Here is a 15,018-nt window from a genome sequence, read left to right as displayed (position 1 = left end):
TGACCCCAACAGTTGATTACCTTGAAACTGGCATTCTCCCAGTAGAACAGAACAAGGCTCGAAAACTGATGTATCAGATTCTCAGATACACTATTATGGAAGGAAGGCTATATCGGAGAGGATACTCTATGCTACTACTCTGATGTGTGACTCCACCCGAGGCCAAGAAAATCCAAGAGATTCATGAAGGACTCTGTGGGGACCACACTGGGGGGCATAGCCTATCTAAGAAAATTATATGCCAAGGATACTTTTGGCCCACTATCAAAGCAGACACATTTAAGTATGTCAAGAAATGTGATAAGTGTTAGCGGTTCGCTACAATCCCGCGAGCTCCACCTTCTGAGCTAACTATGATGACCTCCCCATGGCCATTTGCGGTTTGGGGAATTGATCTCATAGGATCGTTGCCAACTGGATAAGGTGGGGTTAAGTACGTAGTAGTCGTGGTCGATTAATTTACAAAGTGGACCAAGGCCGAACCTCTGGCAACAATTACCTCGAAAAAAGTCTCGGAATTTGTGGTAAAAAACATCATCTGATGATATGGAATGCCAGGAAAAATAGTATCCAATAATGGTACTCAATTCGACAGTGAATTATTCACCAATTTTTGTGAGAAGAAAGACGGGATGAAGCTCAATTGAAAAATGCAGCATATCAATAGCAAGCTAACTGATATTCCAATAAAAAGGTTCGGGACAAGAAATTCTGATTGGGAGACTTGGTGTTAAGGCCTGTGTTCCTAGCAACAAGGGACCCAACTGCTGGCGTGCTCGGGCCCAATTGGAAAGGACCTTATCAAATCGAGTCAGTTATCCGACTTGGCATCTACAAATTGGCAAGATTAAATGGGGATTTGGTACCGCGAGCATGGAATGGTGAACATCTACGACCTTATTATCAATAGTGTAGGAATGATGTCTCCTATAACCATGCTTGTTATCTGTACAAAGTTTATGTTAATAAATTGTTCGATAGGGAATATAGATCATTTTCGTGTCAATATGTTGTATTTTTTACAAACTCTCTTACTTTAATAACCTATGGTCACACTCATAGGATATTAAGGGAGCATCAGTGGTATATATACCTAAGTTTGAAAAAATAAAATAACTCAAAAATAGCATACACGAAAACAAACAAACGCCTGGACCGTTAACCAGATCATTAAAAATAAAGTGTTTGGATATAAACAAATGCGCGAGCTTAAATAATTTGGACATAACCAAATTATTAAAAATAAAGTGTTTGGATATAACCAAATGCGCGAGCTTAAATAATTTGGACATAACCAGATTATTAAAAATAAAGTGTTTGGATATAACCAAATGCGCGAGCTTAAATAATTTGGACATAACCAGATTATTAAAAATAAAGTGTTTGGATATAACCAAATGCGCGAGCTTAGATAATTTGGACGAAACCAGATTATTAAAATTAAAATTGTATGGATTACAAACCAATCTTGATTTAAAAAAGTTTGGAACAAATCAGCTAAAACTAATCGACATAAAGATGTGATATAAATAAATCCACTTTTAATTAAGTCGAGATTGAGGCTGGAATATCTTGCAGAAAGATAGTTTCGACCTCATAACTTTGGGGAGTTACCCGAGGACGAGGAAAAGTAACTACAAAGTAGGATATAACTAAACTACCTATCTTACACACCATATAATTACTTTCAAGCGCATGGTAAAAGTAAGTTCCGACCTTGACAAATAGCGAGATCGGACACGGATATATCAAACAAACTATTCGAGAATGCATAGAAACTCGATCTGAAATCCAGCATGTGTTTGTATGAATAAACAAACATAAAGGCAAACTTTTAATATAAATTGCTTGAAATATTTCGATTCAAGAGATGTAAAGCAAAAATATTAAAGTGAAGAAAAATATGGTATTACAAATATCATAAGTACATAGCTCTTGTACGAGCTATAAATTGTCTTTGCCCCAAGGGCATATATAAAAAAAGAAAAACAACAAAAGCTATGAACTATTACAAAGTCTCCAAGGGACACAGCTCAGGATCGAGATTTAGGAGGTAGGAGCGCCCTCCTTAGCCTTCTCAGCATCCTCTACCTCCAGCTGAGCTTGCCATTTGGCTAGAAACTCATCCTCAAAAGAGCCTAGGAAGCTAGTTTCGAGATCAGCATTGTTGGCCTAGATCCTGTACATGGCCAGGCCGACCGCCCGATCCTTCCTCTGCTTGAACTCTTCAAGGAGACAAGCCTTTTCGCCCTCCATTATCTCGAAGATGGCATTTTTCTCCTCCTCGAGTTTGGCATTAAGCTTCTCAAACTCTTCAATCCTGGTGCTCTTCTCTTTAATCTCAGCTTCTAGCTTTGACCTTGTGGCCATAAACTCGTCAGGGAGCTTGAGTTGGAGATTCTTTGACTCCTAGGCATAAGACATGCTCGTGTGGACCACGTTGTTCAGCTTGTAATTTAGCTACGCAACTGAGGTTAATGACTAACACACAAATGGATCAAGTTAGGAATATACTCTAAGCAAAATTACAACAAATAGTAAGGTGAGAAAGGTTACCGCAGCGGGGAGCTCGACACTCTTGTCATAGAGGACGTTGCAGTCACGAGCGTTGACCAAAAACTGCCACTGGGGAGCCTTAAGACTACTGATGCTTTGGCCTACCCGAGACAGGACGTTCGAGCCAAGTGTGGTTCCATGAGTCCCGACAGCATTGTCGATGACATACTCATCAACATGAGTAGAAATCGACAACAGTCGCCCTATAGAGGTCGCTGGTTTCTTCGGAGCTGGGCTGAGCATTGGGAGGATCTTGATAGCAAGAGGCAAGGGAGGAGAATCTATTGTGGAAGCATCGACCTAGGAAGTAGGGCCTGCTACCGGGCTCGAAATAGTAGGAGCTGGGGGACGAGTCGCCTCGTTCCTTTTAGGGCCCTTAGCCGGCCGACCAGACCTTTGCGAGGCCCTTGGGCGCTTGCTTTGCTTGGCCCCCTCACCACTGGCGAGCACGTTCTCGAGGTCGAAGTCCATGGTGCCTGCACAGTCAAATCACATTAGAAAATGATCTCAAGACGTTAAAATTAGCATAATGCAGACAATCAGAGGAATTAAAGAAAAGTGATGAGGGACCTAACTGGAACTCTCCCCCGAGCTTGTGCTCGGCGACCAAGTAATTCCCCCATCTTCAAAGGAGGCTGGGGGAGTCCCTTCCCTATATGTGGAAGTCAACCTCGAAAGGTCCCTATAATCGTTTGTCCTATATTGGACGACTATTCCATCCTAATCCTCATTCAGACTATACATAGTGTCGTACTTCCCTAGCCAACTATCTAACCTATGGACCCTATCATCTACCCAAGACCATACATAAAAATTGTCCCTGTCATCTGGGCACAAAATTAGGGTATCGGGTTTATGCTTGAGCAGGGAAGGGGACCACAAGGCTGAGCTGAGAATGACTTTACCTCTGTCACTCGAGCTCGAAGCCTCATCATTGGCAACGTTCCCTGAGCATGGACTCTTATGACGGAGAGCTAGGGATCGTGCCTTTGATCTTCGCCTCGGAGGAAAGCTGCCGGTTGGGAGAGGCACAAACTCCCACTTGTTATACTTCTTGATGGCCCTATCGTCTGTTGATTGGTCCTTCTCCAGGAGACCACAGGCTCAAAGATTATCTTCATGAAGAAGATAAGATAGGGAGCACCTACCATATGGGAGTTGAAGCAAAATTTCCTTGTGCTTCTTCATCTCATCCGTGGGAGTAGGACGATGATAGTTGGCTGGAGAATTGAATACATTATGAGTGGTTCGAGCTTAAACAAAAGCCGAGCATGAAAAGAAAAAGAAAAAAAAAAGAGGACATCATATACTTACGGATTCGTCTGAACGAATAATATCTAGAGGGAGCCAAGCCATCCATCCAAAAGAAGGCCAGCTTGAAGTTGGGAGGATGGTTGGGCATATCCTCGAAGATTTTCTTCTCCCTGGGATAGCTCGAGAGGTAGTAGAAGCCATCTCCTCCCCGAGCTCAGGCGGGTTTGCTTTTCAAGCAAAAGAGATTCAAAATCTAGAAAGTGACCTCAGGGCAGACAGTAGAAGCCATCTCCTCCCCGAGCTCGGGAGGGATTGGTGAAGGTCCTTCCCACTTCAGTTCATGGTAAAGCGACCTCAGGGCAGACAAGACCCTGTATGAGTTGGTCTGAAGTTGGAAGGGCGCGAGCCCAATGAAATCTAGAAAGTCCTTAAAAAAGGACTTCAAGGGCAATAAGGCCCCTGCCCTCATATGCTCATGGCTCCAGGCCACAAGCTTCAACTGACTGTCGGGATTGCCATCTCCCGGGGCGTAACAGCTACGTTCGTTGGAGGTCAGAGCTCAACACCTTAGGGAGCCCGAAAATCCTAGGATGTTTGTTATCTACCCCAATGAGGAGACCAAGCTCCAATAATACTCGGCCTCGAATAACTCTCCTCTCGAGGTGGGAATGGCGGTTGGCTGCGAGGTGGATGGACAATTTGCTAACTCTTCGATCAATGAAAATTTGAGTTCGCCCAGTTGGAAAGCGACTGTCACTTTAAGAGTAGGGTCGAGAGGAATTGGTCTGGGCTTGGGGTCCGAATCTGGATAGATTGCGACCCTAAGTTTCTTCCTCGTTTCTCTTCCACCTCGTCAATCTGGCGTAAAAAAATGAGCTCGAATATCCTCTTGCTCACACTTCAATTCGTGCTCACAGATCAGCCGCTGGTTTCGAGTAAAGGGTGACTCTGGGCTCGGATTTTTTGATGAATAAGGAATCACAAGTATTGACCCCCACCGCTTTTCCAAATTCTGCGACATCTAGCAAGAAAGAAAAAGGGTGAGGGCCAGGCGTACAAGAGATTAAGGATAAAAATCAAGATGGTCTGAGCTCGAATGCTCGAGACCATGGAACAAGCTCGATCAAAAGAACGAGATGAGGCTTAGAGTGTGTATTCCACGTAAAGGGGGAAAAGTGGATTTATTTTTTAGCATCCCAGATTTTTAGGGAAAAAGTTGGCAGTTACTAAAAAAAGTGATATTTTTGGGAAACGTGCAATTTGAAAACCCTAATTCTATACCCTATTTCTTAGTCTACATGATATGATATCTGAAATCTAAATAACACACTAAAAGCCATATTTGCATTTTTTATGCAAAATCTGGGCTTGGAAATCCATAACACCATATGAGCCTAAAAACTACACGATATTGACTAAAGCATTCTAGTACAAAACCAGTAAATGTGCCTAAAGTGCAACAACATAAACATGCATGGAAAAACAAAATATATACACGAACATATGGGGTCAAGAACAGATACTTACATGATGTAGATGGTGGGTAAAGAGAAATTGATGACCGAAGGAGAGGTTGCAAAAACGATGTCACGGAGTCGAAAAAGCCAACATTATTTAGTTTTCCATGTTTGGAGAACATGCAAGAACTGGACAAATTGGGCTATGGTTTTCTTTTTACTTCTCTTTTCTCTGAAAACTCGAAGACGTAAAATTAAAATGAGGAAGACGATGGGCATATTTATAGGCCCCAAAGGATGCCAAACGTCGAAATGATTTGGCCCGATGGCCAATTTCGGTATCTAATCGAATGGTCAGGAACAAATGGAAGGTTGGTGCCATAAAGTTGGCAGGCAAACGGAGGTGTGCATGGTGCAAAAGACACTCAAGTACTCTGACCATCCAGTACCTGGCTAACGCGTGTCCACACTTGAGTGCAATTGATGCTATAGTTTCCAAGAAGGGCAGTTCAAAAGTTTCCTTCTCATAGGATTTGAACTGATACTTTTGAGGGGGAAAATGTTACACCCAAATTTCGAGATAAGAAGTTATGACCCCGAAAACTGGGCTCGTCAGGTGTGAGCTCGAAATATATGCGGTCGTCATATGATCCAAACGTCGAATCTCTTTGAAGTAAACAGCGACCTCGAGGATGTATAGCCTCGAATATGCTCTGAGCTCACAATGGCCATAGTATGACACTTGTATATATTTCTCCCTGATTGCCTTCAGGCGAGATGGCTCGAGCTCGGGAAGTGTAAGCTCGAATGTGGCAACATCGTCAACATCAACTTGTTCTGTGCATAGGCGAAGCTAGGTGGTGAGCTCATGATAAACTGATAGCCTCGGTGAGTTCAGTGCCAGCTGCTGATCTCGAATGTTTGATGAATCCCGTATCCGAGTTAATCAATTACATGTGAATATGTTTATTGTTGTACAATCCTAATATTTAAGCGATATCATTTAATCTGTTATCCGATCCCACATTTTATGGGACATTTCCATGTATGTAGGAAATAATGCATTAAATAGAATTATATTAATTGATTTACAGAATATCTTCCCGAGATATGTGGGAATGAATTCTGCAACCTCCTCTATAAATAGAAAAGGAAGCACCATTTGTAAAGGGGCGAGATACTGATTCTTGGGAGAAAACTCTGGGCAATTGTTCTCTGAAAAGTTTCCAGAAAACTCCCAAGTCTTAATAATATAGACTCACGGACTAGGCAGAGTTAACTGCTGAACCACGTAAAAAACCCTCTTGTGTTCTTTTTTGTTCATTTGCTCCAATATCTTCTTGTTTAATTGCTCTCCTATTTAAGTTGACGAAAAATGGCATCAACAGTATATATATTAATCCAAAAACTTTTTTTAGACTCATGAGGAGAGTACCATTTTCCACCAACATTCGATGGCATGAACCCTATTCCATTAGTGTCATCTTCTTTTGTCTCTGCCATGTACTTCTCTAAATTGATATCTCCATATACGAGTCTTGATCGTACTGTGCGAATAAGAAGTTATGCACGTTTACTATCTTGTTTAGATCAATAGTCTTCTCATCCATCTCAAAGTCGGTTCCCCACAATCTAAGAGATACCTAAAAGACTACAATGCAACTCATATCTTTTAACATTTAGGCATAATAAGAAAGGAGACCGTCTTGGTCAATCACTACTATAAATATAGACTTTCTCCATATTTTTTTCCATCCTTAAATAAAAAGCTCAGAGAAAATATGTTGAATGACTCTCAAATATCAGAAGAACATGTTTCTCTGCCAGTTTTAAAAAAAAAACGCTGAGAAAAGGTATGGGACCCTTTCTCAGCGGTTTTTTTTCTTTCATTTTTATGAAAATAATGCTGAGAAAATTGAGCTTTTTCTGAGAAAAGGCCCAACTTTTTCTCTACACAAAAAATATTGAGAAAATGTCCATATAAACCTTCCCCTCCGACCACAACCCACACAGACCCCTCATTTCCTATTTTCGCTCCCGTGGGGAGCCTTCTTCTCTAGCGACGGTAAGTGCCATTTCCACCATTTTTGTGTCATTTTTTTTTTATTTTCTTCCACTAATATTGCCTTAAATCATGTATTTGTTCATAAAATTGATTCATTTTAAAATTTTAGGGCAAAAATGAAGAGATTTTTAGTGAGGTTTAATGAGTTTTATTATATGTTTTATAGGTTATTTTTTTACATTTTTTTAACGTTTTTAATATTTGTAGAGGATTAGAAAATATTTTCAAGCTTCAAAACATGTATAGATCACTTAAACTTGACTTTGTTTTTTTTAATATTTCAGATTTCTGGTATTTTGTTATATTATTTACACAATGTATATATTTTTTAATATTGTTAATATTTATTATGAGTGTGTTTTTCATTATTGAAACATATATTAATTTTTAACAGATTTTTGAAGTTAATTTTTGTTGATTATTTTAGGAATATGAATTTATTATTAATTTATCACTAATTTTGTAATTATTGTTTAGTAAATGAAATTTTAGTTGTTTAACTAATTGATTAGAAAGTTACTAGTTTAAATACTAGTTAAAATTTGAGTTTGCTTGTTTTAATCTAATAAGTAATCTTGAATAGTTTAAATCATACAAATTACCATATTGTGAAATCATACATATGGTTTACCATGTTTACTCATTATTGTTTAAATTTTTATTGTAGGAAATATATTTACTTGCTTGAATTTGTTGTGTTGTGCTTTTGTTGAAGATCAATTTTGAAGGCGAGTAATACTTACTAGTTAATGTTTTATTTCTCTTTTTGATATTATACAAATTATAGTTAAAGGAGTTTGAATATATTAGATATTCATTTGTAGAGAAGTAGGTTGAGAAATTATGTGTAGTGGAGATAACAGAAGGTTGAGAACATGTGTGTCTTAGTGAAGTAGGTTCTGCGAATTAGGTGTGTTGCAGTGGTTTATGAACGAAATTACACATGTTGATTGTTGTTTTTGTTTGAATGAACTTATATGTACTTGTATTTTTGGATAATCTATGTTTTTATAGGTTATGAAAAAGTAATAAATGATGTTATGGAAAAGTAAGTTTTTCTGTTTTAATGTATTCAATGTTAGTTTTTAGAATTGAGATTATAATATATAGATAATCAATTTAAATTTTTGTAGAGCATACACACAATGTTTTCAGATATGAATACATTGAACAGTTTACAAATCTGACGAGAGGTTCTTATCCAAGACAACCTGAAAAGTCATGAATGTGGTTTTTATGTATTAACATACATTTATAATCTTGTAAATGCACCAAATCTAACAGAAGTTCTCAAGAAAAAAGTATGTTATTTTTTTGTAGTTTTGTTTTGTTTAAGAAAAACTATATATAATACTTAATCATCTAATCTATTTTTACTTGTCAATTTTGTAGTGGCTTGACAAAAAGATATTCAGTGTCAAGGATGGCCATCCTACTTCCACTACAAAGTGACTGGTTAGTAAGATTGATGTCATTTATTTATCAAGTCTAATTTTTCTTATGTCTAACTTGATTTGCATGTTCTTAATTTTTCTTATGTATATATTGTTTGGAATAGTGCACTTGAAGTAATTGTAGTTGACAAATATTTTAAATGAAATAAACAATTGATTTGAATTATTATATATATAGACTATGGCCGATATTATATTGATAATATTAAGTAAATATCAGAAAATTTCAAAGTTTATCTATGTGGTCTTAATCTCATATTGGTATGAGAGGATTGAGATTAAGATAATAAACTTGAAACAGTTCGCAGTAAAATAAAGTTATGGAATCTTTAGATTAATTACTGCTAGTACGGTTCGCTAGTATTATATATACAAGTGACCTAGATTCGGGTCACTAGTGTAGTAGAACACTTTAGTGAATGTACTTTATATGTATTGAGATATAGAACTGGACCAGATGTGATTTGTTAAAAAAAAATTAAACATTGTTTCATAGTATTAATCAAACACATCAAACGATGATCATATATACAATGATCTTAATTCCGAGGTTACTATGAACTCCTATATGTGTCATCTGATCATTTGATTCACGCATTAAGGTTTGTGAGAATGATTAGGCTAGGAACAATTATTTTGGTGACTCAATGATATATATGGCTAGAGACATAGTTTAACAGATATGGAATCTATACCTTCTTATAGATTGAATAATGTTTCCCTATTGGGTTAACTTTTGGAACTGAAAAGGTTATGAGCGCTCACGTCGAAAACTTGTTGTGACACAACCTTCACTAGTAAAGTCAATGGTACACTAGTAAATTCAATGGATACTTTATTCTTTAGTAAAGTTCTCTGTAAATATATGTCTATAATTATCAAAAAGTCAAGCTCATAATTATAGTGGAGTAGTCATGAGAATAATAAATATGATTATTAAATCAAAGAGCTTTGATTAATAATCTAATATTTATTGGAGCTTGATATTATAGGTCCCCAGGGTGGCTCTATCAACACTATATCAAGGTAAGAATTAATACAAGGGTAAAAGTGTAATATGAAAATTTGAGAAGAATTTATTCTTCGGGTTAAATATACAATTATATGATAATTGAGGTTAAATAATTAATTTGGAATTAATTACTAAATTTGCAAAAATATATTTATCTATTTAAATATAGAATTTAGAAATATATATAAATTAATTAATCAATTTTTTGAAATTAATTATTTTATTTGAGTGGGAGAAAATGAAATTGGTAAGTTAAAATAGTTTTTAATTTATTGAATTTTAAAAGGATGATGATAATGATGATCATCAATTTGAATTTTGATGTTTAAATTTAAAATTTAAATATTAAAATATGGTTGTGATCTTTTCCTTAAATAGATAATATCATATTTTGTGGGAATGATTGATTTTAATTAAATAAATAAAAGAAAAATGCAATATTTTCTGAGAGAGAATACTGCTACACGCATGACACAGTCTAGAGAGTGTGCCATGCGTGTAAGAGAGTAATGATAAAGTATCAGTATTGTTTTTATTTATTTAATTAATTAATAATTTGAAAATAGATTTTTTCAAATTTGGTACGTTAGATATTACCTAAATTAATTCATATCATCTTTATGATTGTATTATTATATTACTATTATTATTATGAAAAATAAGATAATATATAATCTCTAATATATATTATGTGATAATAAGAAATAAGAGAGTGGTGATTCATAAAAAGTTTTCAGAATTTTTCACACAAGAAATTGTCATCTTCTTTTATTATTCTAACATTTCTCAAGTCATATTCCAAGTTCTCATGTGTTGAGAAAAACTTATGATTTCTAAATTACAAACCCTTGTTCTCTATGTGCCCACACACATCTTGAGGAGTAGAGAACACTCCGGAAGATCGTGGTCTGAGTATTCAAAGCGTTGGATAGGAAGATCATTATATATACGAAAAGACTCAAGGACACTTGATATGCTTCAAGAGGTAAATATTTATGTTCTTGAATATTTGTATACATGTTCATATGATATATATAATTATGTGTATAATTATATATATGTTGCATGATTAATGATATTGCATATTAATGGTTCTTGTCTGGATGTTTTCTTGAACATATAAATTGTTTATATGAGAGAGAAAATTTTTATTGTTTATAAACTAGGCCCACCATGCCAATTCGTTGTGCACTCTCATTGTTTTTCCAACATATATACCAAATGACTTATATATATATATATATATAATGACATCTTTTTATTAGTAATGATATATGAACGTTTTCTTTTAATTTTAATTTATACATTATGTTTATTTAGAAAATAATTTATAAAATTTATGTGTATTATAATAACATAAAATAACTTCTTGTATATTAAAATTTTTAAATATAATTTGGTATTGAATATAGTATTGTTAATATAATTCTATTTGTATTAAAAAAAGTATTTAATCCAAAATAAAAAATAATTATATATATGAAAAGAAATAAAAATATATTATATATATATATATATAAAAAAAAGCTTCACTGCGGTTCTCATTGCTCCCAAAAACTGCAGTGTATTTGTAATAACCAATGTTATTATTTTCTTATAAGCTCCTGTTATCCCAAAATTTTGTTCGGTGTCGTGGCAATAGGATGGGGCAAGTGACAATACATGGTCAGTAAATGACACATCAATAGTCAATAAATGTATTGACTAAAGAAGTGAAAAGGTTGGGAGTTGACATGCGGAGTTGTGATATTACTGGTCAGGAAGTAAATTTAGCCGACCAGACATGTGCCATGCCCAACCAAAAATGTGTCATGCTAGACTAGAGATTTGTCATGCTAGACCAGAGATGTGTCATGCTAGACCAGAAATGTGTCATGCTAGACCAGAGATGTGTCATGCCCAACCAGAGATGTGTCATGCCCAACCAGAGGTGTGTCATGCCCAACCAGAGATGTGCCATGCCCAACCAGTAGTGTTCCATGCAGACCAGATGTGTGCTAGAGGTGCTTTCCCTATGTCGACCAGATGTGTGCTAGAGGAGTGCTTTGCCTATACCGACCAGAGGTGTGCTAGAGGTGTGCTTTGCCTATACCAACCAAAGGTGTGCTTTGCCTATGCTAATGAGGGGTGCTTGCCTGTGCCGACCGGTGAGTTGTCTTGACCGACAAGTCACTTCGGGGATGGATTTGGTCGGTCCACGGATCAGAGTCTCAGAAGTTACTGTCTAGTGACTCTTCAGTAAAACCTCAGTAACAACTTCAACCCAAATCATTCTCAACTGCTGCAGGAATCTCTCAGATATCCCAGAATAATAGCTATATTGTTGTAATTTGAATTTATTTATATTTTAGTTAATTAAAGTTTGTTGGAAGAACCAAGGACCCCGTCAAAGGGATATTTCTCATGTACGATCCATGAGCTTATAAATAAATGGCTCATGACATCATTATGGGGGGCTGGTCTTTTGGAAAGAAAAAAGAGCTCTCTTGTTTTGAGAACTTGGGACTGTTACTTGGGGCATTCTTGTGGCATTTTCTAAGAGAGCTTAGAGAGAGAAAGCTTGTATTCTTTAGAGAGAGAAACTCTGTATTTTTCTACTTACACTTGAGAAACTGAGTTGGCTCAGGTCCATCTGATCTTAAGTGTAGGCTACATATATCACAACTCTAAGTGGAGTAGGCTATTACCAACAAATTGGGGCTGAACCACTATAAAATTATTGGTGTCATTATTTTCTATTCAAGGCTTACTGTAGTTTTGACGTCTGCTCGTCGTTGGCCAAAATCATGGTCAACAACTCCTTTATTATAACCTTGGGTTAGTTTTTATGTTATAGTTTATACTTGAGTGGTGGAATTAGAAAGATTGCTTTAGAATATTTTATTTAAAGATATGATTTTATGACTTAGTAAATAATTATAAATTGGATAATTATAATTATTATGGCTAGTATTTATGGAAGTTTATTTATTTTATGGAAATTTGAAGCATATGATTTAGTTAGTATATAGTTTTCTTTAAGGAAATAAGAAATTATACAGTAGGTACACATGTTATTTGGTGATTGAAGTTGTGTACATGTGGCATTAAAATAAGTCCCAATTATTTTAATTTCTAAGAACTTGGACGAAATACACTAGGACTAGCTATTTGGAATTCTTTTTCAAATTTATTAAATAAGTGGCATGAAAAGCTTGAAGTGGGGAATAAGGTTTGGGCGAGATTCATTAGCACTATCAAGCAATCTCTCTTTTTCTTCTTTTTCTCCACACTCAAGGTAAGGAAAAGTAGATAGATGTAGATTATGATATTAGGTGATTGTATGACCCTTAACATTTCAGGTACAAGAAGATAAGTGTGGTTGGACCTAAATGATGTCCAATAGGCTCGGATGCCAATAAATTTATGACAGACCTAAGCGATGTCCAGGGCTTGAATGAATATTAGTTTACGATTATGACATAGAATATTTATGATTTTATATGAAATAGTTATCTTTGATAGAGTAGTGTCATTTTTGAATTATATGGACTTATGATGTTATGAACTATTTATGCTATATTTGATTGTATGATTTTTTTGTATGTATTTTCCTTATTGGGCTAGAGGCTCACTCCTTATAGTATACTTGTGCAGATCAAGGTAATTCAAGTATAGAATGGCTGGTGGCGAGTTGGACCTAAATAGTTGTTGGTGTATTCATAAAGGCCATGTAGCTGCTAGAAAAGATATAGGGTTTATGTTTATTTGGTTCATGAAGGCCATGTAGCATTTTATTTATTTAAATTAAAATATTGTTGTATTTAATTTTGTTAAAGACAATCTTTTTATTGTAAAAACTGGAATCCCTCTATTTTATGTTATTTTTCAATAAAATGGCAACATTTATGTTTTATGATCCAATGCTCGTTCTCAGTATTATGATTATGGAAAGTTAGGGCGTAACAGTACTAAGGAAAAAAAAATTGCGGAGAAACCCCAATTTTGTATTAGTGAATGTAATTAAAAATGAGGGGTATATATAGTCCTCAACAAAGAGTAAAAATAGAGAATAAGTTACATAAACATAAAATCATTTCTTGTAAAATCACTAACTTTAACATTCAAAACTAACTGCTTTAAAATATATAATTGCTCACACTTGTTACCATAACATATATTTCTTAAATTCCAGATGGCTTTACTTTGCCTTAATAAGGGTTGAGGGTGGAGAGACCTGAAAGGACGTTGGTGTCATCTTTCTAATTCATCTCACATTTGTTACCATAACATATATTTCCTTAATGTCTACTGGCTTTACTTGGCCCTAATAATGGCTGAGGGTGGAAAGACCTGAAAGGACGTTGGGGTCATCTTTCTAATTCATTGAACCACATTAATTATTGTTCAAATAGTCATGATCGTCCAACCTAAATCCAACTATCAATTACTATTATTTAATGGCTACTGCATACTTAATGTCAAAATAAAAGGTAGATCATACAATACAATACTCCTATCAGTTTTGTAACTGCAAATTGCAAATTTTACTATCTCATAGAGAAAAAAAAATAGTGGGTAGTGTCTCTACAAATTATAATTCTTAAATATATAATTAAGTAGGTAATATAATCAAAATAAAATAAAACCAAAATTATAATAAAATAGATAAAAACACGTCTAAAAAATTATAGGATGGCACATCATCTCTTCAAAGCTTAGCTTTATATATATATATATATAAATTAGACTATTATGTCAATTATATCATATCGTATAACTATTTTAAATCATGGTTATATATCTAATAGATAATCTTATATCTATAAAGTCAATAATCAATAAAATAAAACATGATTATTCAGGGTATGTGTAACGCCCTGGTTAGCCAAGACCCTTACACTGTGTATTTTAAATAGTGCTAAACTCGCTAAACGAGTCATTTGTCCATAAACGTGCAACTAAATATGATTAATGGTCCAAGGTTAAAAAATTTCGGTCAAAAGGAATGGATATTTCATTAAATCGTTAAGTTGTATGGGATCCCATAATAAACGTTTACAAAGTTGTTTACAGTTCCAAAAGGGTAATTGCAACTCAAAATTTACAACCCGCTGACCTAAGCTGCAAAAATAGGGTTTAACCCTGATTCCTCTAAGAAACCTTGGTTATGGTGGTCAAGTGGTTGCATATGTACACATCGCCTCCTAAGCTCTCCAACTCATGGCTGGTCCAGCTTTC

This window comes from Humulus lupulus, chromosome 9, assembly GCF_963169125.1.
Source record: "Humulus lupulus chromosome 9, drHumLupu1.1, whole genome shotgun sequence".
Lineage (NCBI taxonomy): Eukaryota > Viridiplantae > Streptophyta > Magnoliopsida > Rosales > Cannabaceae > Humulus > Humulus lupulus.
The sequence above is the reverse complement of the archived record's forward strand: the minus strand, read 5'-3'. Positions refer to the sequence as shown.